The sequence below is a fragment of the Chionomys nivalis genome, chromosome 16, assembly GCF_950005125.1.
Source record: "Chionomys nivalis chromosome 16, mChiNiv1.1, whole genome shotgun sequence".
Taxonomy (NCBI): Eukaryota; Metazoa; Chordata; class Mammalia; order Rodentia; family Cricetidae; genus Chionomys; species Chionomys nivalis.
In genome coordinates, this window is record NC_080101.1 from 13778380 (window position 1) to 13805596 (window position 27217).

The 27217-nt window shown below is 40.0% G+C and overlaps 1 protein-coding gene across 4 annotated transcripts in view; it reads right to left on the reverse strand.

Moving 5' to 3' along the window:
• Positions 1–26956, reverse strand: part of Sntg1 (syntrophin gamma 1) — a 357578-nt gene extending 330622 nt beyond the window's left edge. For all 4 annotated transcript variants that reach the window (XM_057790678.1, XM_057790676.1, XM_057790677.1 and 1 more), the window contains exon 1: positions 22278–26956. The gene's annotated coding sequence lies outside the window, so the exon portion shown is untranslated. The remainder of the gene's footprint in view (positions 1–22277) is intronic.
• Positions 26957–27217: the final 261 nt, after the last annotated feature.

The window sequence follows — 27217 nt, forward strand, 5'->3', positions numbered from 1 at the left end:
TAAGCACTCTGGCAGAGAGTTTCTCCTAACCTAAGGTCTATTCAGGCTAACAGAGACTGGCTTATTAACCTACCTCTCTGTCTTATTAACAATGTTAAGCTTTAGTTATTTGCATAAACAGAGTCATACAAGAAACTTTTATATTCTTTTATAGTACACTATGTAAGGACCAAGAAGTTAAAGTTGTAGTCTCCCAATTGCCTGTATTCATGATTTAAATTTTTATTTTAATATCAAAAGGAGCATCAACTCAGAAACTTTTATTTTTAAGGCTCAAACTTAACAGAGATAAAGTTGTTAAGCCCTAATCTTATAAAAGCTAATAACTTATTATAAACACTTTTTGATTAATTAATATTTTTAATATATTTTTATCACATTTTTCCTTTCCTCAACTCCTCCCAGATCCTCCCCAGTTCCTTAGATACCCAACTTCATACTCTCTCTCTGAAAACATAAAACAAACAACAAACACAGAAAAACTAAATAAATAAAATATGAAAAAAAAACAACATGGGCTCCATTTTGTGTTGGTCAAGGAATCCTGGTTAGGGCCTACCCTCGAGTGTGGTTGATATATTCAATAACACCTCATTAGAGAAAACTGATTTTCCATTTCCCAGCAGGAAACATATTATAAACTCTTAAAGATAATTAAGACAGAAATAGATACTTGACCTCAAACTTGTCAGCGATCTGATTAATATGACATTTAAAATGTTTGGTGGAAAAAGCTTGCTGTGACATATAGAACTCCAGCCCCTAGAGCTGACCTCAGTTTCTCCTAAGAAGACTATGGGAAAGGACAGGTCCATACGGATTATGCTAATGCTCAACACTAAACAAACTGCCCCATATCTCGTCCACCGCCAGGACCCTGCCCAAACTACGGACAAGCAGGACACTGAAGGATTGATTGCCCCACTTTTCCTCCAAGATCCTCCTCCACAGGAATACCCCTTAAATCTGTGGGCCTTGGCAACAAAAGGCTTACACTGCCTTTGGGACCTCTGTTCCTAATGAAGCCATCAATACCACAGAAGCCTGCTGGGGTGTCTGTCTAGGTTATGGGTAAGTTTCCGTCAATTCAATTGACAAATAGGCCATTTGCATTATACTTCTTGCTGTAATTTAATCTTCTCAGAACTGATAGCATTATTGACGAGGCTAACGGTAGCTTTGTCGGTTTGGCGGCAGCAGACAACCAGTCCATTCCTCCAAGGCTTAAGCCACCTTATTAGTTCATTTCATATTCATATATAAAAATCAGGCCTTGATTTTTTCCAGAGTTCCAAGGCATCCTGCTGAAAAAAACAAACAGTTTGCCTTGCTTTATATTAAAGGATAAAGAGGTTTTGGATGTAACTTTTTACTCTTTTTACTCTTCTTTTTTTAAATAACTATTCATGTCTCTAATAAATGATTAGATTTAAAAACAAGTTTAAAGTCCATAGAAGTTATAAGTATCTGAAATACTCTAAAGTATATAAATATCTGTGGATATAGACGTTTCAAAGAGTTCTGAGGATATAAAAATGATTTCAGATATATAAAATGATAAAAATTTGTTAAAGACTTCCCCCCTTTAAGCTATTGCTATACTGAGGTTTCTTATACATAACTGTTAGCTGCCTTTTCTACAATATGGATGTTAATACAGATTACCAGCAATGGTAAAGCTTATATATCTAAAATTTTATCTTTTTTTATAAACTAAAAACTCCTGCAAGCTTCAGGGAGTTGAGGAAGACATAAGACTTGTACCCACCTCTCATGAGTCAAATAGATGACAGGTAAGTAAGTTTCCCTACCTTTCTCTCTCTCTCTGTCTCTCTCTCTCTCTCTCTCTCTCTCTCTGTCTCTCTCTCTCTCTCTGTCTCTCCTGGTCTCGAGATTCCTCCACTACCACATCTACTAGGACAATGTGCCTGAAAGTTCCAAATATAAGACTTTCTCTTAAGTTCCTAAACTTTAACTTCTGTCCCTAGTAGGTATCTGTTTCAGCAGATTTCCACTTGACCGACAGACCCCATCCAGGAATAAATAGCTCCAAATTGCTGTGAGCTCTGAACTTGTTCAAAGCTGTTGTGAACCGGTCCAGCCGATGTGATTGCTCCCTGTCTCTTCAGTTGGGTAAATGAACCATAGCTTCTGATGAATGCTCCATTGCCTAAACCCCTTCCCAGCCTTTAACTAATATTCCAGCCTTCCTGGGCCATGGTGATGATGCTCTAATTTCAGCAGGAAGTAATTATGGAGAATAAATTGCCACATATCCTTAACAAGCTAGAATATTGGGTTGGGAGGAGACTCCTTAACGTAAGGAAAAGATTAACTACCTATAGTTCCTATTGAAATACCAAGAAAGCTACCTGTTAAAAACCAAATAGGTCCAGATCTACATATGGGTAGCTTCATTATCTAAAATAGTTCTATAATATGATAGGAAGCTCTATCTGCTCTATGTAAAACAGAGTGTCTCAAAAAAACAAAAATAATACAGAGAGGTTAATATATAGCTCAAAAAAATGCTATTTCTATACAAACCCCTCAGGATTAGAGATAATTTGGCTATACTTATAAAAAAAATGGGGGAGGACCTGATAAGAAATAAATGGTAGACCCACATTCTCACTTCCAGGCTCCTACTAGATAGTAATTCTGATGTCAGCCATTTCAGGGCCTTTGATTCTTCTGTTTCTGCTAATTACTGTTGACTCTTGCATCATTTAGGCCAACCAAACAGGAGTTACTAAGAAAAACTTAGTAAAACAAAGGATAAGACAGGGAAAAGAGGAGAGACAGATTTCCAAAAGCTTTCCACTAAGGCCTATGAGTTCCCCAATCATGGAACCCCTTGATCAGGTTCTCAGTAATGGTCATGAGATCTCTTTCACGCAAATAGGCTTCAAATAAAGTGGTTGGTTGGTTAACTCACAACTGTGATGGTGAACATTTGTTTAGAAGATAAGTTTACTGTGCTAGCCTTGGAAAAGCAAAATTATTTTTAGCCTATATAACCCATAAGGAGGTTGTTCCCTTGAATCTTCACTGCTAGCAGACCCAAGATGGACCTCTTCTTTGTGCAGCTAGGCTGTTCTTGGAAAATAGCTGATTGTTGCACTGTATTTTACTGCCTCAGCTATTCCTCCAAGGTAATGTGTCACACAAACAGGCTAACTGCTCGGCTCCTCCTTTGTATGGAATGATGGCTGCTAGGACGGCTGAGGCACCTGCTGAATATCTGTTACAAAATCAAGCCTTTTCCACACCCAGACAGGATAAGCTAATTTGGCTCCCCCGAATGTTAACCACTTTTATAAACTTTTGGCTAATGAGAGCTGGGGCTCCTGTTTCCTTCCTGGCCAGACTCTTTTTAATAAAAAGCCTCCAACTTACTAAAACCAAAATTTGAGCCAGACTGGGTGAATCTCTGATTGACCCCAGACCAATACCACAACAGGACAACAGCCAAGTCACTACTGCAGTAGAGGGCACATCTCACTCAGCAGTAGCTTGGGACGTGGTTCACAGCTTGTTAAGACTGTGAATCTTCTGGCACTAAGAAGTGGTATAGTTCACTCGAAGATTAAAACCTTGCATATTTGTGGAAACCTAATTAAGACTAGGATGTGAAAAAGAGGTTGAAAAACAGTATTTTAAGACAGGATATTTACAGGAAGGTAAACAACAGGATGTTCTAGGGGAAAGTGAAACAGTTTATCCCCAGCAGGTAAACAAGCAACCCCTCTTCAGAAAGAAATGGAGGAGATTCACTAGGTCCCTTCTCCCCAAGTAGATATAAGCAACCAAGGCTTTTGAGAGATACCTTCAGAAGGGCAAATTGAGCTGCCTAGAAGAAGCTCGGCCCAAATAAGCCACCTGGAAGAGGCAGAGCCTAGTAAAGCAGCCTGGAAGAAAAAGATCCATCAAATCACCTAGAAGAAAGACCAGCTGAGCTGCCTGGAAGCGGCTGGGCCCAGAAAGCCTAGAAGTTTGTCACCAGGTTCCCAGCTTTTCAGAGCTTGTCACCCATGCTGGAGTGGGCCTTGGTGATACAGATGTCCTTAAGTTTCTGTTCCTGCAGGTAACCCCAATATTCCAAATCGGGCTTTGATAAAATCTGTACTTTGGTCTGTTGTCAGGTTCCTATACAGAGTGAGTAGAATTTGGCTTTCTGGTGAATACTGTCATCAAATGTCTCTAAGAAGACATTTCCAGCTCAGATCTAGCTTGATTTCTCAATGTCTCGTCACCAAAATGCACAGTGTTTTCAGTAATAAGATCTTATCATAAAATTCCGGTTGGCAAGCAAAAGTAATGCAAATATCCTGCATTGTTTTAGGGGCCCAGAGAAGCTTTTCTCTTTCTGCAGTTGAAGTAGCAACCCAGAGCCGGCCAAAGTCCCAAGAATAAGTGATTGTGAAGTGCGCCTCGCACAATGGGGCAGTTTTTTCACTCCCTCTGGGGTACACGGAACATTCGGGAAGAGGGTGTGGAAATAATGTCCGAGCTGCAGGACGGGGAGATGTACAGCAGAATGCCTGTGGACATGGCGTGGCTATTGCGCTTCTCTGTCATTATCTGTACAACAACACGTGCACCACGTAGAGCCTATTGACTCTTCATCATCGGCAGAAGAGGAGCCGGTGAGGCCACGCCCCTCTCTAGAGACTTTTGGCACCTAATGGTTTGGGGGAAGTGCGGTCAGTTTCATCAGGGGTATAGCCACTGATTCTTTGCTCCACATATGCCCCTGTAATAAATTCTAATTAAACTATTTGAGACACACCACACACTCACAGACATGAAAATAGGTGTGCTTGCCAAAAAGAAAGTTTCCACTGGTGGTGGGGTGTAGAATAATAAGCTTGAAGGAATGAAAATAAATAAAACTCCTATAAATGAATGAAACTGTCAAAAGATAAAATATTAAATAAATAAGAAATTTAAATAGCCAACAAATAGGTGAACAGCATTTCGTATCATGAGCCATCTGAGACATAATAAAAAGTTTTCAGACTACCCACCAAACACTTTGGTTGGATTAAAGGTCCATTCCATGAAATGGAACCCATGCTTGGCATTGCTAGGGTGCCCAAGAACCTGAGTCTAGATAGACATGGGTCTAGAGAAAAGCAAATGCTATTTTTCTGGCATAGGAACATTTTATTGCTATAAAGTGACTCCTAATGACATTTTGCTATACCCATACATAGATCAGTGTTCAGCCATCATCAGAGAAGCTCCTTCTTGAAGTAGATAGGAATGAACACAGAGACCCACAATGGGAAAATACATAGAGCGAGAGAGTCTTTGGAGAATTCAACCCTAACTAAGTAGGATGTCTTCATCAAACCCCTTCCCTCCGGGTTCAGGGATCTATCTATGCAGAAGAGAAGACAAAAAGATTGTTACCGGTGACGGATGACGCCAGGGAAACAGTGTCTTCCAAAAAAAACAGCAAGTGGCTGGAGAGATGGCTCAGTGGTTAAGAGCATTGCCTGCTCTTCCAAAGGTCATGAGTTCAATTCCCAGCAACCACATGGTAGCTGACAACCATCTGTAATGGGGTCTCTTCTGGCCTGCAGGCATACACGCAGACAGAATATGTGTATAATAAATAAATAAATAAATAAATAAATAAATGAATGAATGAATGAATGAATGAATAAATGAATAAATAAATAAATATTTTTTTAAAAAAGACAAAAACAACAGCAATGATACACATATTGAAGGGTTTAAACTTTCCCATTTTGTACCATTGGAACTGAGTTCCAGTTTTTTGAAAGGACAGCAAGGCTTTCTCAGAAAAAAAAAACAGACAAAGGGCCATTAATCTGCTGCCCATGATAACAGGGACAAAGGAGACAGCATGTACACATTTGTGCCAGGCCCCTCCAGTATCTCAAGGCAGTGAACAGATAAGGACAGCTCCTGCAAGCCCCTCTGAGACATGTCTGGACTCGCTCGATCTTGCCCAAGTGTGTCTAAACATGGTAAGACTAAAATATCAGCCAATCAACATTATACTGGTATAACTGCTGCTTGGTTGACCAGTCATGTTTGAGATGACCTAACTTTTCCTGGAATTTCCATAGCTGTGCTTAAAAGAAACCTGCATGCCCCTGTCTGGGTCACCAGTTTTTGTAAGAGGTTGACCCCGCATGCTGGCTGTTTCTGCAGAGTAAATGTTCTTTGCTTTTACATACTATTTGAGTCTGGCATCTGCTTTCAGCAATTGTCAGACCCTTACAATATGAACTCACTGAGAGTGGGGCAGCATACACAAGGCCTTTATAGGTTCAAGTCAGACTGGGTCCAAGCCCTGAGACAGGAACATGGACATGGACTCTCAACATGAACCAAGAAGCTATCTGTAACTGATACACTTTTGCCAAAAAAAAAGAAAGAAAGAAAGAAAGAAAGAAAGAAAGAAAGAAAGAAAGAAAGGAAGGAAGGAAGGAAAGAAGGAAGGAAGGAAGGAAGGAAGGAAGGAAGGAAGGAAGAAAGAAAGAAAGAAAGAAAGAAAGAAAGAAAGAAAGAAAGAAAGAAAGAAAAGAAAGAAAGAAAAAAAAACAGATTTTTCCAATGCAGTCTAAATGTGTATATTAACCATGGTTCAGGGTGGGCCTCAAACCCAGCATTAGATGGCCAACACAAATCAAATTAATTCAATGGTATATTTGTAAACACTTTGTATCATATCATATTGCTTTGTTTGGGCATTTTTGGTCTTATAGATCTTTTGCTAATATATTATGGTTTCCAATGTGTGTGTGGGGGGGTGTTTCTTTGGTTTTTGTTTGTTTTGTTTTGATTTTGTGGTTTTGGTTTGTTTGGATTTTTGTGGTTTTTTTTATCGAAAAAGAAAGAAAGGGCATGGAATTGGGTGTACGGGGAAGCAGGGAGGAGTTGGCGGATGGGAAATCATAACTGGAATATATTGTTAGAAAATATTATTTTTCATAAAAATTATTTTAAAAGAGAAGTGGGGGGTCTATGTGTGTTCATCAGGAGGGACATGAAAAAAAAGAGAAGCTCATGAGTGGGAGGAAGAAGCTTAATGAAAAAGGTAAATGAGGGTAATGGAAAAAAAATTTAATAAAGCAGAAAATGGGACTTGAAGACAAGAAACAGTCATGGGAGGGTAGAAGACATAAAAAAAGACAATAATAAAGGTAACCTTATAAGAACAAAGTATAATGATATATATGTGTAGAAAACCATAATGAAATCCATTACTTACAATGGTATCCTGAAAAACTAATAAAAGTAAACTCTCAATAACATTTATGAATATATGATAATCATATATAACATACTATCAAATAACTTAAATATACATATGTGCACATGTATCTGCATATACTTCAGGTTGAGAAAGCGCATTTATTCATTTGTGTGTGCATGTGCACTTATTTATAAATATGTGTTAGCACATATTTGCCAATGTATATGTAGAGGTCAAGCAACACTGAGTAAGCTTTTTCCTTGCACCGTGGGAGTCTCAGGGATCAATTTCAAGACAAGTGCTTCAATCCACTGGGCCATCTTGCTGGCCCTCTGAGACTTTATAAACAGCTCTGAGACTTTATAAATAATTAAGATGCTTTTGGCTTACTTTTACACAGGCAATTCAGTCTTAATGGTTGTGTTTAATGTTTCTGTTTGGGGATTGTTAATATTTTTTGTTCTGTGCTTTGCATTTTACTCTTTTCATGTCTCAGGAGACAAAATTTGAATCTAAAGCATTCATCACTTTTATGCCACTATTAATTCACTAACAGGAGAAAGTCATAAAAAGAAGAAAGGTTTGTTTGGTGATGTCTTCATAAGTTCAGTCTATAGTGCTTCGACCTACTGACTCTGAACCTGGAAGAAGCCGAGCAGCATGGCAAAGCACTATGTGGCAGGTAGACATAGCTCAGGGAAGAGAGGACACCATGAAAGGGGAAGGGACTGAGGACTACAAATAATCCTCAAGGCACAACCCAATGACATACTTGCTCAAGCACGGCCTCACTTCTCAATGCTTCCATCACCTAGGAAAGCAGCCCCACTGTCTGGGAAGCAAGATTCTAACTTCCAAACCTGCTGTAGACATTTCATAGTCAACCATAGTACATGCATAGCATTTGCAACAGCCTTCCTTTTTATATTCTCTAGAATAGTTTAACTACTCAATGCAACTTGACTTTAAAGCTGTATGGAATTTATTTCTTTTTCCATTGATGTAGGAGGGTCAATAATTCAAGTCCCTTATTTGCTCACAGAAATTTCTTGTTGTCTGCTCTGAGTTTTGTTTTCCTTCGGTTAGGTTTTCAATTTTCTGCTTCTTCATGCAATACTCTTTTAGGTTAGTAAAACAAAGGGATGAGTTGCTTAATAAGATACCCATGGCTAGATTCAAGCTCTAATAACAACAGCTATGACAGCTGCAGTCAGGGTCCCCAGTATGAGTTGGCTTTACTCCTGCACGAATCACCTGTTTCCTTATATCTCAGCCATCACCAGAACCACAGATAAACTCAGAGAATGCCATAAAGTTTGAAAAACACACTTTCTAAACCTATGAACACTATGCTTGTTGACTCTGCCCAGTCCTTACTCACGAGTGTTCCACAAGTCCAGCATTCTGCCAACAAATTGTTAAAGAACCATTTTTTACACTATTGACCTTTCCATACTAAGTTTTTCTTGCTTATGCTAATTGCATTCACATATTAACTATAGCCTTACTTTAACTTTGCAATGTGATGTTTTTATATCTTTAGAATTTACATCGAGGCTCTTCATCACTTTTACCTTTTTTTACTTTCTAAAAAATATTTCAGGCTAGAAATTTGCCTTTAAATTATCTGTGCTTTACAACATCTTGTGTGTAGTATTTATTATTGTTCTATGTAAAATATTTTGTCATTATACAGGTAAAATGTTTCTTAATTTTTAAATATATTGAAATTCTCTAGTTTTGAAAATCTTAAAGACTCTTTTTTGAGATAGGGTATCATGTATTCCAAGTGTCTCTTGAACTCCTGATCTTCTTGCTACTGCTTGCTAAGTGATAGTATTGCAAGAGTACAGAACAGCAATGTTCGGTGCTAGGGTTGAATGCAGGGATCTGTGCATGCTAGGCAGTCACTCCACCAACTGAGTAGTTTACATTAACAGAAAGTTGATCAGAAAATACAAAGTTCTCATAAGTGCCCTGCACCTATCACAGACCTCCTGTGATAGACGTCTGCCATCAAAAAACCCAACTATTTGTGACAAATGATGCAGATTTCTAAGGTTTGTTCTTATTATTGCATATTTTACAGCTTTAGTCAATGTATGAAAATGTGTATCTATAATCACAGCTCCATAAATTGGTGTCACCGCTCTCAAAAGTCCCTATACTCTGTATTATCATCCCCCCTTTTGCCAAGCCAATGGACATGTGGCCATCCCGTGGAGCATCGATGACCTTCCAGTGACTATACTCCTAAATAAAAGTGACTGTCCTTCACACACCAGTCATCAGCTGTCAATAGCTTCTCAGATGTGAATGTGGCTTTGGGAGTCCATCCTCCTCCGCGTTTGGAATTTTTGGCATGCTGGATCTTATGCAGGTCTTGGGTAGGTAATCTCTGTGGCTATAGGTTCATGTGTTAAATAGACATGTGATATTAGGATGACAGCATTGCCCAGTATCACTTGTGAAATACTCCTATACTGTGGAAATTATACTGTGATTGGCTTAATAAAGAAGCTGACTGGCCAATGGCTGGACAAGATAAGGTTAGGCAGGAGAACCAGACTAAGGAGACTGGGAAGAAGAAGGGCAGTCAGAGGAGTCACCAGCGAGATGCAGAGAGGAAACAGTAGATGCAAGATGAAAGAGAGGTAACTCCATGTGGCAGACTATAGATTAAGAGAAATGGCTTAGGTTAAGCTGCAAGAGCTAAATTAGTAATAAGCTTGAGCTATTGATAGGCAGCTAAAATTAACGTTAAGTCTCTGTGTCAGTTACTTGGGAACTGGCAGTCAGGAAAGAAAAGTCTTCCTACGTGTCCTCCAGCTCTTACTCACCATTGTTTCGGCCCCACTTACTTACTCAGCGTTCCCTGAGCTGTGAAGCTGGGGGAGTTGATATAGATATCACAGTTAAGGCTAAGTATTCACAGTTCTTTATTTTCCACAATGAACAGAATGTTCCTCTACAATAAGCATTGCCCACTACACTGAGAAACTTTACCGTCAAGGGTAAAGAGCTGTACCAGTCTGTGGATATAAACACAAATGTGCACTTTTTCATGTCGCATGATGCAGGTTGTCTGTCTGTGCTATAGTATGTGGAGGCATTTGCCTGCTTGAGGATATATTGGTTGCCCCAATTTTAGTATTTATGAATAAACCCACTATGGCTATTCTTGTGCAAATTTGGTGTGCAGATAAATGTTCATTAGGGTTCATGTCATGCAGTATGATTTCTGGATCTTTAGTAAACATATGTTTAGACTTAGAAGAAACTTCCAAACAGTCTTAGGATAGGGGCTCTGCTACTGGATCTTCATACCAGCTTTGAAGAACAGCTCCTATTTCTGTGCGACCTCTCCAGCAATCAGTGGTGTCAGTGCTTTGTAATTCGGCCATTTTCATTTTCCACTTTGACTTATTTATTTCAGTAAATATTTTAGTTGAATTAGTATTTACTATTTTAGTGTTCAATTCTAATTATTTTTAGTTACATGATACAGAAAACATTTCATGTGCTTCTCTGTCGTCTATGATATCTTCTTTGTGTTATTTTAACATATCTTTTATATAATTTTAAATTTGGTTGATCTTTTTTGTTATTTTTGTAGTTTGAGAGTTCTTTTTTGTGGGACACACTCCTGCATCAGATGTAATACTACAAAATTTCTTTCTCACATGGTAGCTTGCCTTCCTGTTCTCTTCCCACTGGCTTCTCACAGGAGCTTTTAATTTTGATACTCTAGGTCAGCCCCTAGTTTTTGCTAAAATGGTATCTTTGATGATACACTAACAAAAGTCAGTGGTATATCCAGGATTGTACAGATTTTCACCTACATTATTTTTAAGGGGTTTGTTAGCTTTGTGTGTTACATTTAGGTGTGTGTATCAATCATTGTAAGCTAGTTTAGGAGGAAAGGGTAAAATTTAGATACTTTAGATACCTTTTGGTTTTGCACGTGAATGTTCAGCTGCTTCAAAACCATTTGTTAATAAAACTACTAATTTTTATCTTTTTTTCTTTTTTATTGCTTTATAAATATCACCATTCAAAATTTCCACTTCCTCCTCTCTACCCCTCCAGTCCTAAGAGATTTTTTTTATCTTATTTTTAATTGAAACATATGTTGATATAAATCTGTAATCCCAGGTGAGGTAGAGGGATCATGAGTTTTATACCATCCTGGCCTGCACTAACAATAAACAAACAATCTCTCTATTGGTGAGAGTATGGGTTGGGGGTCAAAAGTGGAGATCTTACTTAGCATGTGTGAGACTTTGGGTCAATCCTCGTAAGAGAAATAGAACAGCACCTGATGGAAAGCTATGCTTTAGTTCTGCAGTCATTTTTAGTATGGCATAGTGGAACATGACTGCCTCAAAGTTGATGCTCTAAGTACACTGAAGATCTGCTCAGCTTACTAACTGCTAACATCTTGGAAATTATGGATAGTAGTTAGACAGAAAGAGAGTTATGCTACTATATTATATACCAGTATAATGGATGCGTTTAACACTCTATAGGTATTAACCTCAAACTAAAAACAGTGCAAATGTCCTTCACCTAGTAAACAGGCAAACACACTAGCAAATCCATATATTGGAAGGTTCTCAGTCACTAAAGTATAAGCAAATTACAACTAATTAATTACATGTGCAAATTCCTGTGCCTCAAAGACAGTGCCTCAGTAAATATGGAATATGAAATGTTCCCTTTAATATAGTCATCTCAAAGTAACAAAATTACAGAGATAGAACATGAAAAGCCATTAAAACCTGCAGATGCATCTCATAATCATTCCATAAATACAAGGACAGCATTTATAAAAGATCGCCTTGCTCTAAATACTGCAATACAGATCACAAATCCTCTTTGCCAGCTAGGAAATTTTCATTCTTTACAAAAATATATGCTAAGTAATGTGCCAACTATTTTTTTAAATCTTCATATAGTTTTTAAGGTCCAAGTGTGCAAAATACACATTGAACAGGAATAAGTATAATATCTTCTAAGGTTTACACTTAGTTGTTGTTGTTGTTTTTTAATCTGAGTGCCATGTTACTCCTAAGGCTCAGCCTCTTAAAATGCAGCCTTGCTCTACATGTAGAGGGATAGGAATTGGCTTGGCTGAGAATACTAAACTGAAGCTCCTATTCAAACGTTCTGGGGCAGAATATCAAAGGCAGAATCTATGGGATTTGCAATTCTGTTTTCGTAGCATGAAAAACATCCTGTTCAAAGCTTCATAAACTGGTAAAAGTACTGGGCGGTGGTGGCGCATGCCTTTAATCCCAGCACTCAGGAGCAGAGGCAGGTGGATCTCTGTGAGTTCAAGGCCAGCCTGGTCTACAGAGCTAGTTCCAGGACAGGCTCCAAAGCCACAGAGAAACCCTGTCTTGAAAAAAAAAAAACAAAGATTTGAAAAGTAATTATTTCTAGAACTCAATTAATTTTTTCTGTGATTATACCTTATTTCTTTTTATCCTCTTCCAAAAGAGTTTCAGATCAGAGTGAAATGAGACAAGAGTCCAAAGAAATTTCATAGTTGAGAAAAGGCCTTTGTGCCACAAAGCAATTACATTTTCAGCATTGCTCTGTAATTCTGACAGTGTTCTAAAATTCATCAGATATCAGATATTATGTTTATTTTTAAAAAATTAGGAGACATGGTTAAAAGGAAAAATAACTGAAAATCATTTTCCTAGTTGGATTTCCAGATTATTCTGGTAGAATAGCAATATGAAGAAAAAACAATAGTAAATAATAAAAGGTAGGCCTGAATCACTGCATTTTTAAGGTTATAGCCAAAAGGGTTACATTGAATACAATTATCTACATAGAGTTATTTTTAATTCAGAAGGAATAAATTATTGCATTTTACAAATATGGTCAAGACACTGTATGAAGCCAATTGCCACTGTGTGAAGGATAAGGGTGCTAATTATTTCAAAACGAACACTTGAATGTAAATCTACAACCAGATATTCCTCTGACTTACCTATGCTTCCACGTGTACAGGTGGTGTGCACTGATGACCTTTAGGGACGCCACTGAGACCTGACTGTTGTTCCGACAAATCTAGGCAACAGCACTTCATACAACCCCCTTCACCCCTTCCATGCTGATCAGGACCTTCCTAATCTACCTGGTTTAGGTGGTGAATTAGTGCTCCACAGTGACAGTCCGCAACAGCCTCCATTAATGCATTCAGCTGTCTGATTTACCAGCAAAAAAGGAATAAATTACCCACGGTTTGGTGGTACATTAACTCCTTTAGGTTACTGGGGAGCCTTTAAGTGTGGTGAAGAGGTAATTTGCTAAATGGTACATTGTTGATTTAGAAAGCTTAACTGGCCTCCAGAAACGTCGATTATTTACTCCTGTAGGATACGTGATAACACCAGGCGGTTACACAGAGAATGTGAGCGGCTCAAGAAAGGAACCTGTGCATCGAACAAACAGAAATTAACATTTTTCCTCAACCACCTAGGGATTCCTAGCTATCCTATGGAATTAGCCTCTTTTGGTCTTCTAGGTCACAGAGCAAATACGCTTACCGTCATACATGATGATTAGATTTCAATCCCTGGGACCCAAATGACAGGAGAGAATCCATTACGACATGCTAAGTTGTTCCTTAAGCTCCAATGAAGCATGTGTCATGTTTTCATTAATGCATGCGCACATATTCACGGACTTGCACGTGGCATCTCACCCACACAAATAAAAAATAAAAGTAATAAAAAATGTAAAGCAAAGAAGAAAAATGTAAGAAATAAGATGAGTATGTAGCCCTCTTGGAGCTCATTCTGTATATTCAGAATTATCTAAGTTTTTCACATCAAAAACAAAGAAAAACAATATATAGTGGGAAGGTATAATAAGAAAAACAGACACATCACTTTTCCAGATTTCGTTCCACCTCAAGTCAATAACATGTTTCATGTTACTATTAAAGTCAGTAGTGTCATGAACATCGACGTAAAAATTCTCAATAAAATACTGGCAAACCGAATCCAAGGACACATTAGAAAAATTATCCATTATGATCAAGTAGGCTTCATCCCAGAGATGCAGGGCTGGTTCAGCACACGCAAATCTATCAATGTAATCCACCATATAAATAAACTGAAAGAAAAAAACCATATGATCATTTCATTAGATGCTGAAAAAGCATTTGACAAAATTCAACATCCCTTTATGATAAAGGTCTTAGAGAGATTAGGTATACAAGGGTCATACCTAAAAATAATAAAAGCTATTTACAGCAAGCCAACAGCTAACATTAAATTAAACGGAGAAAAGCTCAAAGCCATCCCACTAAAATCAGGAACACGACAAGGATGTCCACTCTCTCCATACCTCTTCAATATAGTGCTTGAAGTTCTAGCAATAGCAATAAGACAACATAAGGGGATCAAGAGGATTCATATTGGAAAGGAAGAAGTTAAGCTTTCGTTATTTGCAGATGATATGATAGTATACATAAGTGACCCCAAAAACTCTACCAAAGAACTCCTACAGCTGATAAACACCTTTGGTAATGTGGCAGGATACAAGATCAACTCCAAAAAATCAGTTGCCTTCCTATACACTAAGGATAAGGAAGCAGAGAGGGAAATCAGAGAAGCATCACCTTTCACGATAGCCACAAATAGCATAAAATATCTTGGGGTAACTCTGACCAAGGAAGTGAAAGATCTATTTGACAAGAACTTTAAGTCTTTGAAGAAAGAAATTGAAGAGGACACCAGAAAATGGAAGGATCTCCCTTGCTCTTGGATTGGGAGGATCAACATAGTAAAAATGGCAATTCTACCAAAAGCAATCTATAGATTCAATGCAATCCCCATCAAGGTCCCATCAAAACAATAATCAACTTCATATGGAAAAACAAAAAACCCAGGATAGCCAAAAAAATCTTATACAATAAAGGATCTTCTGGAGGCATTACCATCCCTGACTTCAAACTCTATTACAGAGCTACAGTATTGAAAACAGCTTGGTATTGGCATAAAAACAGAAAAGTCGACCAATGGAATCGAATAGAAGACCCTGACTTTAGCCCACAAACCTATGAACACCTGATTTTCGATAAAGGAGCTAAAAGTATACAATGGAAAAAAGAGCATCTTCAACAAATTGTGCTGGCAAAACTGGATGTCAATCTGTAGAAGAATGAAAATAGATCCATATCTATCACCATGCACAAAACTCAGGTCCAAATGGATTAAAGACCTCAATATCAGTCCGAACACACTGAACCTGATAGAAGAGAAAGTGGGAAGTACTCTACAACACATGGGCACAGGAGACCACTTCCTACGTATAACCCCAGCAGCACAGACACTAAGGACATCATTGAACAAATGGGACCTCCTGAGACTGAGAAGCTTCTGTAAAGCAAAGGACACTGTCAGTAAGACAAAAAGGGAACCCACTGACTGGGAGAAGATCTTCACCAACCCCGCAACTGACAAAGGTCTGATGTCCAAAATATATAAAGAACTCAAGAAACTAGACCGTAAAAGGTTAATCAACCCAATTATAAAATGGGGCACTGAGCTGAACAGAGAATTCTCAACAGAAGAAGTTCAAATGGCCAAAAGACACTTAAGATCATGCTCAACTTCCTTAGCGATCAGGGAAATGCAAATCAAGACAACATTAAGATACCATCTTACACCTGTCAGAATGGCTAAAATAAAAAACACCAATGATAGCGTCTGCTGGAGAGGTTGTGGAGAAAGGGGTACACTCATCCATTGCTGGTGGGAATGCAAACTTGTGCAACCACTTTGGAAAGCAGTATGGTGGTTTCTCAGGAAATTCGGGATCAACCTACCCCTGGACCCAGCAATACCACTCTTGGAAATATACCCAAGAAATGCCCTATCATACAACAAAAGTATATGCTCAACTATGTTCATAGCAGCATTATTTGTAATAGCCAGAACCTGGAAACAACCTAGATGCCCTTCAATGGAAGAATGGACGAAGAAAGTATGGAATATATACATATTAGAGTACTACTCAGCAGTAAAAAACAATGACTTCTTGAATTTTGCATACAAATGGATGGAAATAGAAAACACTATCCTGAGTGAGGTAAGCCAGACCCAAAAAGAGGAACACGGGATGTACTCACTCATATTTGGTTTCTAGCCATAAATAAAGGATATTGAGCCTATAATTCGTGATCCTAGAGAAGCTAAATAAGAAGGTGAATCCAAAGAAAAACATATAAGCATCCTCCTGAATATTAACCTTCATCAGGCAATGAAAGGGGACAGAGACAGAGACCCACATTGGAGCACCGGACTGAAATCTCAAGGTCCAAATCAGGAGCAGAAGGAGAGAGAGCACGAACAAGGAACTCAGGACCGCGAGGGGTGCATGCACACACTGAGACAATGGGGATGTTCTATCGGAAACTCACCAAGGCCAAGTGGCCTGGGTCTGAAAAAGCATGGGATAAAACCGGACTCGCTGAACATAGCGGACAATGAGGACTACTGAGAACTCAAGAACAATGGCAATGGGTTTTTGATCCCACTGCACATACTGGCTTTGTGGGAGCCTAGGTAGTTTGGATGCTCACCTTACTAGACCTGGATGGAGGTGGGTGGTCCTTGGACTTCCCACAGGACAGGGAACCCTGATTGCTCTTTGGGTTGACGAGGGAGGGAGACTTGATCGGGGAGGGGGAGGGAAATGGGAGGTGGTGGCGGGGAAGAGGTAGAAATCTTTAATAAATAAATAAATAAATAAATAAATAAATAAATAAATAAAAATCTATAAAATAAAAAAATAAAGTCAGTAGTGTAGTTAGTTACTAAAGCAAACTTGTTATTGGTCTGTCCTGTGTATTTTACATGGTTACCTAAAAATTAACATATAACAACTCATATTAAACAAACTCCATCCATGAGTATTTGTGTATGTGTATTTGTTATGATTCAGTATATATGTGTGTGTTATAATATAAATATACTTAGCATAAAATATATATGTTATATATGATCTTTCTCTCCAATATCTTACAGAGTCTCAAAACTTCAGCAGTATCTCCATTCAGATAACTGTATTAAAAGTGTTGGTTTTCCCTTTCTCATGAAATGCAACTTTCCACCTCTGTCAATTTTTTAAATCCTTCTGAAGAGTACTATATATGGAAAAAATACTGGCGTTGACATGACAGGTACAAAGCATACACAAGGTCAGCTAGTTTTGACTCTTGATTCTCCCTTGTGTCCTGATGGCATCTAGTCATCCAGTTTTGATTGACTGTCCTCTGAATTTCACCCCATGGGATGGCAGTTGTCCTCATCCCAGACCTGCAGCAGAACTAAGCTTGGCCCACCATGACTGAACGATGCCCTTAAATTATGACTTTCAATCCTTTATCATTTTGATAAATCAGAAGAGTACATAACAATATCTCTAACAACTTCATCACTAAAATATAAACTCAATAAAATACAGCTGTAATAGTATTGGTTTGTGTGTTCATTCCTGTTTTTAACTTAAAAAAATATTACCACAACCTGAAATTATCAAATATTTAATGAACTGTTTATTACTGTTTAGTAAACAGTAATACTCTGACTGTGCTGGCAAGTTGAAGGTCAAGTCACTAAAAGCCCAAATTTTCTCTAGTTCTTGGAATATTTACAATTTTAAGCAAGGTTATCACTGATAAAGGACAAAGTTCTCAGGAAAGAAATTATCTTTACTTTCTATTCTTTTCCTTAAATCTTTATCATTCATTCCTTCTCTTTTATATAAGAAACAAGTCAATTATCATAATTAAAAATCCTACACTCAAATGATTACAATTTCTTAGGCTCTAGACCAATCACCAAATATTTTGACCACAAAACATCTTAGAAAAGACTATTCTGTCAAGCAATCATTCATCTTTAACATACTGCCAGTATTTTTAGTGGTAGCCTAATTCCTACAGAAATAAAAGTATGTGACATCATAGAAAATGACATCTGACAAAACTGTGACACCTGATGGAAACTGAGAGCACTGAAGAGGCATCTGAGCATAACCTAGGCCACAGACCAGATGAAGACTGCGCCTTCATAGCACCAGACTGTCCCAACAGTCAGCCCCACAGAGTGGCATTTCCCCCCATCCCCACTGACCATAAATCAAACTTAATTCTTCAGGAGTCTTTAGACAGTTTCAAAGTCTATATAGTCTTCTGAGTCTCTGTGTCCATACAATCAGTAATAAAAATTCTTCCCTCCCAGAAGAGAAAATCATACACAAAGGCAGTGACAACGTGTCCAGAAATCACAATGGAAGTTTTTAGAGGGATGGTGCTGACCTAGATTTGAGCAACTGGTAGAAAACATGACTCTAATGCTGAGTGACAAATATTTTTAAGCCAAATTCTACCTAGTTTGACGTTTTTATATAAAGAACAGAGGTGTAAAAACAGCAGCATTATCAGGAATTTTTTACATTTTTCACCAAGAGGGCTTTTCCCTACATCCTCGACATGCAGCAACTTTAGGAAACCTTTCTATGAGTGAATGAATGCTGTTAGAAATTCCTCATGAGAGCTAACAGATAAAGCACGGAAGTTCTCGGGAGATTCTCAGAGCATCATAGTTAACTTCCTACTTGTCCATAAAATACATATCATTTAACCTGTTAATTCACATTTAAGAAATAGAGGTGTCGCCGGGCGGTGGTGGCGCACGCCTTTAATCCCAGCACTTGGGAGGCAGAGGCAGGCAGATCTCTGTGAGTTCGAGACCAGCCTGGTCTACAAGAGCTAGTTCCAGGACAGGCTCCAAAACCACAGAGAAACCCTGTCTCGAAAAACCAAAAAAAAAATAAATAAATAAAAAAATAAAAAAAAAGAAAGAAATAGAAGTGTCTCTATGTGTAAAGATTTGCTTCTTATTGGCTGATAAAAATTTCCCAACTTGTGGGAAGAAATCAAACATCAGTGAGTTGAGTGACTTGTCCTACACCTTACATCAGGATTTCGGGAAGCCTGATTGTTTCACCGCCAAATAGCACTTGCCGTATACCATGTTTATCACATTCGGTTACAGAGGAAGAACATACTAAGTGCTCTGCTCTTCCTCACTGTGCAGGTATTGGGAGATGTATGATGACTTATTTCTGCCTAACAATATTCTTTTCTGCCGGGCGGTGGTGGCGCACGCCTTTAATCCCAGCACTTGGGAGGCAGAGGCAGGCGGATCTCTGTGAGTTCGAGACCAGCCTGGTCTACAAGAGCTAGTTCCAGGACAGGCTCCAAAACCACAGAGAAACCCTGTCTCGAAAAACCAAAAAAAAAAAAAACAATATTCTTTTCTTCATTAGTAGCTTTCACTTCCTGTGTCAGATTGCAGTGAGTAGATTCATTGCCTGTTACTACACCTTTTAAATAGTAAAATAATACCAACTATCAAAGGACCTTCTTAAATATGAAAATGATAATCTCATATTTTAAATTTTTAATTTACTAAAACTCAAGAAAATGAACAATTTCAAAGACAAGCCTCAGACACTCAAATTTAAATGATCTACAATTGATAATTACCTTTAGATAGTCTATTAGCATTCATGTAGTCTACACAAAAGTTTAGACAAATGGTTTATGGTTTTATGACTTAGTTTGTATTTGACTTTGGTTTTCAGATATTTGGGGATAGAATCTGAATATTTTGCCCAAACTAATTTACAGCTCACTTTATATCACATATGGGCCTCAAACTTGACACAGTTCTCCTGTATCAGCCTCCTCAACGCTTAAATCAGACGTATGATTTATCATTTCCAGCATCCATGACCTGTTTTTATAATAATTTATAATGCAAAGATTTGAGTCAGAATTCCTTTCCAACCTGTTATAACTCCATGTCTAGGCAAAAAGAGGAAAACACTAGAAAGGGTTCCAGGATTAATATACTAATTGAGTTGATATTTGTGAAGCCTGGACATCCTTTCTCCAATATAAAACAAAATATCCAGCTAGACAGGGACTGATTGCATGTATTGGAGACACTTTTCAACTCAAGTGTTGATTTCATTTCAGAGATGAGTGGAATCAAAATGAAGGCTCATTTACAGGAACCCTCTTACTCCTTTATCGGCTCACGTATCTGTTTACACCCTTATTTTTTCAGTTAATTGTGATTAGAGATGACCCTTTAGATAGCTACTAAACAGTCTTAACAAAAATCCTATCTCAGTGCTACGTTTCCCCAGGAAGAGCAGCTGGCAAGTGCGTCAATACACTCTCTTGATATTTAAGTGGTGAATCAGAATTATTTACTTCCGTGAGCAAATCTGCAAGGGAGTTAGGCACAGATACCTTTTACTTCATTCAGTTTCTGTTCCACATGGAGAAAGCCTGCCCCCTCCACAACTGAGAAGGAAACGGTGATCATAAGACACACAGGCTTCATTCCAGAACACATTCCCACGTTTCATTTTATGCGCCACTCAATGGGGGAGTCCATTTGCATTAATTAATTAACATCCAAAATGATAGTCTAGTCACATGCTGCAACTCTCCTAAAATCTGCTTGTATTCTTGGATTAGAAAATAAAATGATTCTGCAAGGGGCACACTAGAGGAATCCACATGAATCAGCGCAGCCTCCTATTCTTCTGACGATCATTTCTGACCTATGTAGGGCAGCCGTGCCCCCGAGGAGTTCCTGCTCTCCATCTGAGATGCTGTGATGCAAGCTGCTTCTTGGTGAGAGGTCAGTGATCGTTAAGAAACGACAGTTCTTCAGAGCAGAACTGTTCATCTCAGTCAATGGGAAACAGGCAGCCATTGGTCCACCAACAAATACCACCCTGTCTCAGAGGAGTCGGTGTTCAAATTGACAAAGTGAGAGTTAGTGATTGGGATGTGAAGGTATTCTATTTTCAGCTATACGTGGTATATAAAATTAAAAGAAATAAATCCTCCAAACCCCTGCAGTTTTTCTCAGAGACAAACTCATTCCACAGGCTAGGTTAAGCATATACCATCACGACTGTGTGATTCCTTCCTGTGATTCCGAGCTCTCCGATGAGCAGAATGTGCTCACTAGACTTGAGTGAGTTCTTTCTGAAATGTCAGGCATGGACTCTACATTTGTGTGACGGTTTCACAGGGGAAACCTTTCCATTAAAGCACGGTGCTCACCAAGGTCATTGTGGAAGGTGCGATTTTAAAGCCATAGAGGAAGAGTCTGGGTAGAAGTATCAAGAAAAAAAATCATCATGTTAAAATGTACAGTGTATGAAGAACTGATTAGTCTCTGCCACTTAGTTGATTTCAGAGACAAGTGTGTTTTGTAGGAGTAACCAGTCAGAATGATGAGGAAAATCCCACTCTTAAAGAGGCACAAGGAAGCTGCTTAATCCTGCCTTCTAGAGGATCAAGGCTGACAGAGCAGTCTTGAGGTATCTGTTGATAAGTCTGCAGATTCTAACTACACTTGGGGGCCCTGAATATAAAAGGGGTCAGATATTGAGATATGTGTGTGTGCACATGTGCATATGCACAGACAAGTGTGTGTATATGTCCCTGTAAATATTTTAGCAACTTATCACCATCTAAAATATTAGAAGTGATTGAACCATTTCCAACTTTTGACTGAGTTTCAGATGTAATATAACACAACCAGAAACATTTTTAGCTGAATGGTCATGATCACCAAATACCAGCGCACATTAGTTTTAAAGAAAATAACAAGTAAGCCATGCACAGATACCCAGAGGTGCTAGTTAAGCAGGAAGAAAATGGCCAAGTAAAAGTTTGCTGTGCTGGTGTAAGCCACCTACATATTGTTGTCACTGCCATCACCTAAGAGATGCTAGAAAAACAAAATTCCAGACCAATCTATCAAGGAATAGATTTTTACAAGATACTAGTGTGGGAATAACCATTTTAAAATGGCCAGAAATACTTACTTTCCTTAATCCTGAATATATAAATTCATATCTTTTCCAAAGTCATTAGTGTGCGTGGAAACATGGACATAATTGTGTTATCACATACCTGCTGAGCAGAGGAAATGGAGTCTTTTCGGCTACTCTAATGTTGGGGTTTAGTATCTCCAACCTCTCGCAAAGCTGTTTCCACAACAGCAGCAATCCAGTCCAGGAAGTTCTTATTTAAAGAACTGTGGGCCTTTGGGTATTTCAACTCCTACTGCAGCGCTCACAGTTCCTGGGTGCTTCTAAGAACTTCAACTCCACTCTTCTGCCTGCATTCCTTCCAGCCCATGCAGAAAATTATTTTTGGAGTTGCTGCCCAGAGTTTAAGCACGCGGAGTCGGGTTCCTATGAGTGACAGGAGGATGAGGAAGGCAGGTTTTCAACCATCAAGGAAGGGGACCGGAGGCACCGCCTTTTAGCTGCCGAGAGCTCTTGTCCATGACAGTGACCACAAGGACAGCAGTAGAGGCAGTAGCAGCAGCACACCTAAGTCCCCAAGACGGAGGCACAGCTGGGAGACGCTGTCCATCCCCTCCGGTGCTGAAGAGAGGGGATTAGGACCCCGTAGCGGAACGCAGATCCTATTTTCGTGCGAAGGCCTCTTCCAGGGCTTCCAGCTTTACCGTTTTTTTCTCCATGGCTCATTTCTTAAGAATCAGTGGTCTCTCCAGCATAATATCCTCCAGTGTATACGCTGTCAGCGTTTCCGGAGAGTCAGGAATCCGTGGGAAATAAGAACTGAGCGTCTTCTGAGTTCACGGAGGCTCTGAGTGGGTTTCCTAATGGTAGAAATGAAAAGAACGCACGAACATGGGCGCGCGCACAGGCGCACACGGGGTTGGGGTGGGGGGGTGCAGAGAGAAAGAGACACATTAGAGAGGGGAGGAGGAGGAGGAGGAGGGGGCTGAGCACTGTGCAAACTGTAGAGGTGCTTGGCAAGCTCGTGAGTCGTTAACCACATGAAACGAGAAGGACCATTTTGAAGGCGCCAGCAATCTTGCTTCCCAAGGCAGGGACATATTCACATTTCGAAGCCCTAAGTGGAATTCCAAGATGACGAAGTAAGGATGCCCAGTTCCCTCCTCACACAGAGACAGAGTCTTGCCAGAGAACGCGGAAACAGGAGGAAGGGACAGGGAGAGGACTGGGATACCTTTGTTCCCGAGGCGTTGTGGCGCGGTGGAGAGCTAGCTACAGACACCGAAGTCCGAGCGTGCGGCCAGGCCAAGGAGATTGCGTTCTAGCACCGACCCTCCCACCGCCCGCTGCCTGGGTTTCCGCAGGGGCGAAAGCGGCTCGCGGAACAAAAGACTGGATGAGTGTAGTCGATCAGGTAAGCGGGGCTGCTAGGCCATCACTAAAAGACTCGGGTAAGGTTTAGGCATAGGATCGAGACGCTCAGGCGTCTAAGCTCAGCAGTCCGGCTCCTGGCGGTGCAGTGCAAACCCCACTCCATTAGAGAAGCTTCCTGTGGAACTGGACACGGGCTCGCATTGGTGAGCTATAGGACGCCGCTGAGGGCTCAGCCATCCACACGTGGCAAGCGGTGCCTCCACGAATGGAGCGAGATGGAGCCATTGAATTACACAGCATGGGAAAATGGGGCCAGCTGCTTAAAACCGCGCCCCTGCGGCGCCGGGAGTGACTATGGGAAAGCTGCAAATCGCCGGCAGACACCAGCCGGGGCAGCGCCTAACTCCAGCCAAAGGACTTGTGCAGCGCGGACTTCTGCACTCGGAGTTTGTTCCCACCTAGGGACCCGAACGAGCGGAGCACAGGGACGCTGCGAAGGCACTAGGGTTCACCCGATGCGGATGGATGCCCGCTCTCCGCCCGCACCGGTTCTTGCTTTTCCCCACGCCTCGGACTGACTGGGGAAGTCGTGGAATTATTCCACGCTTCTCCTCCCCCGCCCCCCGCACTCCCGCTCCTCCCGCCAGCTGTGGTTTCGCTTCCCCTCCGCTGGAGGCTCGCTGTCCGTGGGTCATCCTGCGTCGCCAGATGGCGTTCTGCGGAGTTTGCGGGGCTGCAGGATGAGGGAGGGAGGCAGCAGCCCCGCTAAGGGCTAGGCTGCTGCCCGGAGAAGACATGGCTTCTGGGAAAAAAAAAGCACCAGGAGCGCAGTTCTTCAAGCAGCTGGGCCTGCTTTCCCTGATTTGGGGCCATTCCCTGTTTCCTGCTCCTCGTGGTTCTTGCTGCGAGAGGCCCAGGCTAGCGCAGCCCTCATTTCAGGACGAGGGGCCAGGCCCACGCTCTCTTACTCCAGGTCTGAACCTGACTCTGGGGCACATTACAACTCCGAAGTCCCACGAGCACCTGGTGATGTGTCTGAGCACAAGATCCAAAGACGCAGTTTGGGAGTTAATTTTAAAGAGCTGTTTTGTTTTTCGGTTCCTGGGGAAAGGCTTATGGTAAATTACTTTTCCCTCTTCCTACCTACCACCAGTGCAAACACGCTTCTCTTGTATCCGTGTAAACAAATATGTGTTTGTCCAAATACGTTTCAGAAGGTACCCTATTTTTGTCAGAGGATAAAAATAGCTTGCTTGAAGGCTGTGTTTGTTTTCTTTGCTCCATTACATGCTTACTTCAATTGATTCAAATAATTGTTTAAATTGTTTCTTGTGTATGTGGAGACATAAATCATCACAGGAAATTAGCCCGGCGAACAAAAGCCTATAAATATAGCACAGGGATGCTGCAAATTTAAAACAAATGCACATCATTACCAACCACAGGGACAGATTTCCCTTTGTAGAGCACAGATTCATGCTAAAGCAGAGCCTCGGTTTCAGCCCTCTCCTCTTCCCTCTGTGGCCATCATGTAAAAAGAAATGGTTGATTAATTGAAGCTGTCGGGAACTAACAGGTTATAGTAGTTTGACGTCTTTTCTTGAGGAAGCAAATCAGTTGCACGTGTCTCCTCGTTCGGAAAGCACTATTTGAATGAAGATGGTGACGAGCAAATGCGGAGGATCATTCGATGGGACAAAGGCATGCAAAGTATACTAAAAGGGCAGATAGGCCAAGGTGCATTGGAAAACTAGTCTTTAAAAAGATGCTGTTGAAAAAAAAATAAAAAAAAAAGATGCTGTTGAATAAAACTTGTAAAATGAAAACTTCAATCATTTTTATTCTTAAAAGTTACTTTTGTTTTCTAAATGTTCTTATATAGAGAAGTATATATATATGTAAAACAAAAGTAACCTACCTTCTATACTATATGTGTATGTATATGTACACACACGTGTGTATATTTTATATTTTATGTGTATTTACACATATCTGTGTGTTTGTGTGTATATATATTAGAAGGTAAGTCAGCAGAACAGCCTGTGAGGAACAGGCAGTGGCTAGAGTCCTCAACTAGTCAATTCTCAATTTACAAAACTTAGATGCAGCCTCACCTAACACACTTCACAAGGCCAGGATCTTAGAAACAGAATAGTTAGGCACATTTTGGAGACAATGTGAATTGGTATCAGGGAGTGTTTGGCAGTTCAAAGCGAGAGTTAAATGGAACATGATACTATTATAACCTTCGCTCACGCCTGCACAGGTTCTCCAACCCTGCTAACCATTTAGTCATCTAGGTTTCAAGGATGAAAGGGGTGGTATTTATTTCGTGCCATTTCAATTTCATGGTCATATGGAACCACCAATGTTTGTTAAAAAAAAAAAGAAAGAAAAGAAAGAAACAAAACTTCTTATGCTTTGTATATTTCTACAAAAAAAAAAAAGCCCTATCATCTCTGGCATGGCCTTTCCATGCTGCGGCTACACTTCATTACAAGCACAGGCAACTTAAGAGACTTTATTTGCATCAACAAACAATTGTAACTTTATCTGGGTTCACTTAATATTTAGAGTTCAAGCAACAGGAACAACATCTACTTTGGCAACATGGTCAATTTACAGGTTCAATGTCTTCATTTTAATTTTAGTTCATTTGTTTCTATTGTATCAAATACAATTAAAGCTAACCTGTAGGCGATTATTTCTCAAATAAAATAATTACTTTAAAGCGTTCTTCTGAGGGTTTTCTAACAAAGTGTTGCTCTGTGGCACTTTTTTTGCTTCTTTTCTGTCAGTAGGGACTGGTCAGGGTGCTTTGCCTTTAATCACTCAGATATTCTCTGTTGAACAATCACCAGGTAAGCCTTTTGAACGTCTTGTGCTTGGAGCAGTGAGCACAGCTGGTCACAGATGAACACAGAGGTCTCTCCTTGACTAAGGAACAAAATTCGGTACAATTTGCTCAATGTTATTGTGCGCAGAGGGGGACAAGTGACAAGTAGAAGTCTGTGAACCTAAGAAAATGAGTCATTGCAACCACAGCCGCCAGCGAAGTTCGTGCTGTTCCAGTCCACACTACTTATGTTTTCTCTTAAGCAATTCTGACTCGAGTGCAGACCCACTTGAAAGAGAATGCCACTTTCTGCCATTTGAATAAGTTGCTTCAATGTTTTAATCTATTCTTCATTTTGTTTTATTACCATTGGTATGTGATAACTTACCTAAAAGCCTTGTATGGTCTGAGAAATTCCAGACAAGAAAATTGACTTGACTGATATCACCTCTGGAAGCATCCAATAAGGGGATCCAAAAACCAATCTCGCTCGTTCCCATCCACTCACACACGGCAGGGGAAATGACCTGCAAATGGACTCTTTCACCTCCCGAAGTTCCCAAAGTCCAAGATGTCACATGCGCACGGTCTCCTCTTGGAAGGAGAGCCCCCATCCCTTCAGTTGTCCTGATTAAAAGAACAATTATGCTTCTGGAGATGGTTGTCTGCCTTCTTTTTTTCCATGTTACCCCCATCAATCTTGATCTAATATGATATATTCATGTGTGTGTGATGTGTTTACAGGCACACATTCTCATGTGTATGTATGTGTGTGTGTGCAGAGGTCGGAAGTAGACAAGCAGACCTTCTCGATTGCTCTCCACACAATTTTTTTGAAACTCTCTCACTGAACCTGTAGCTGACCCATTCAG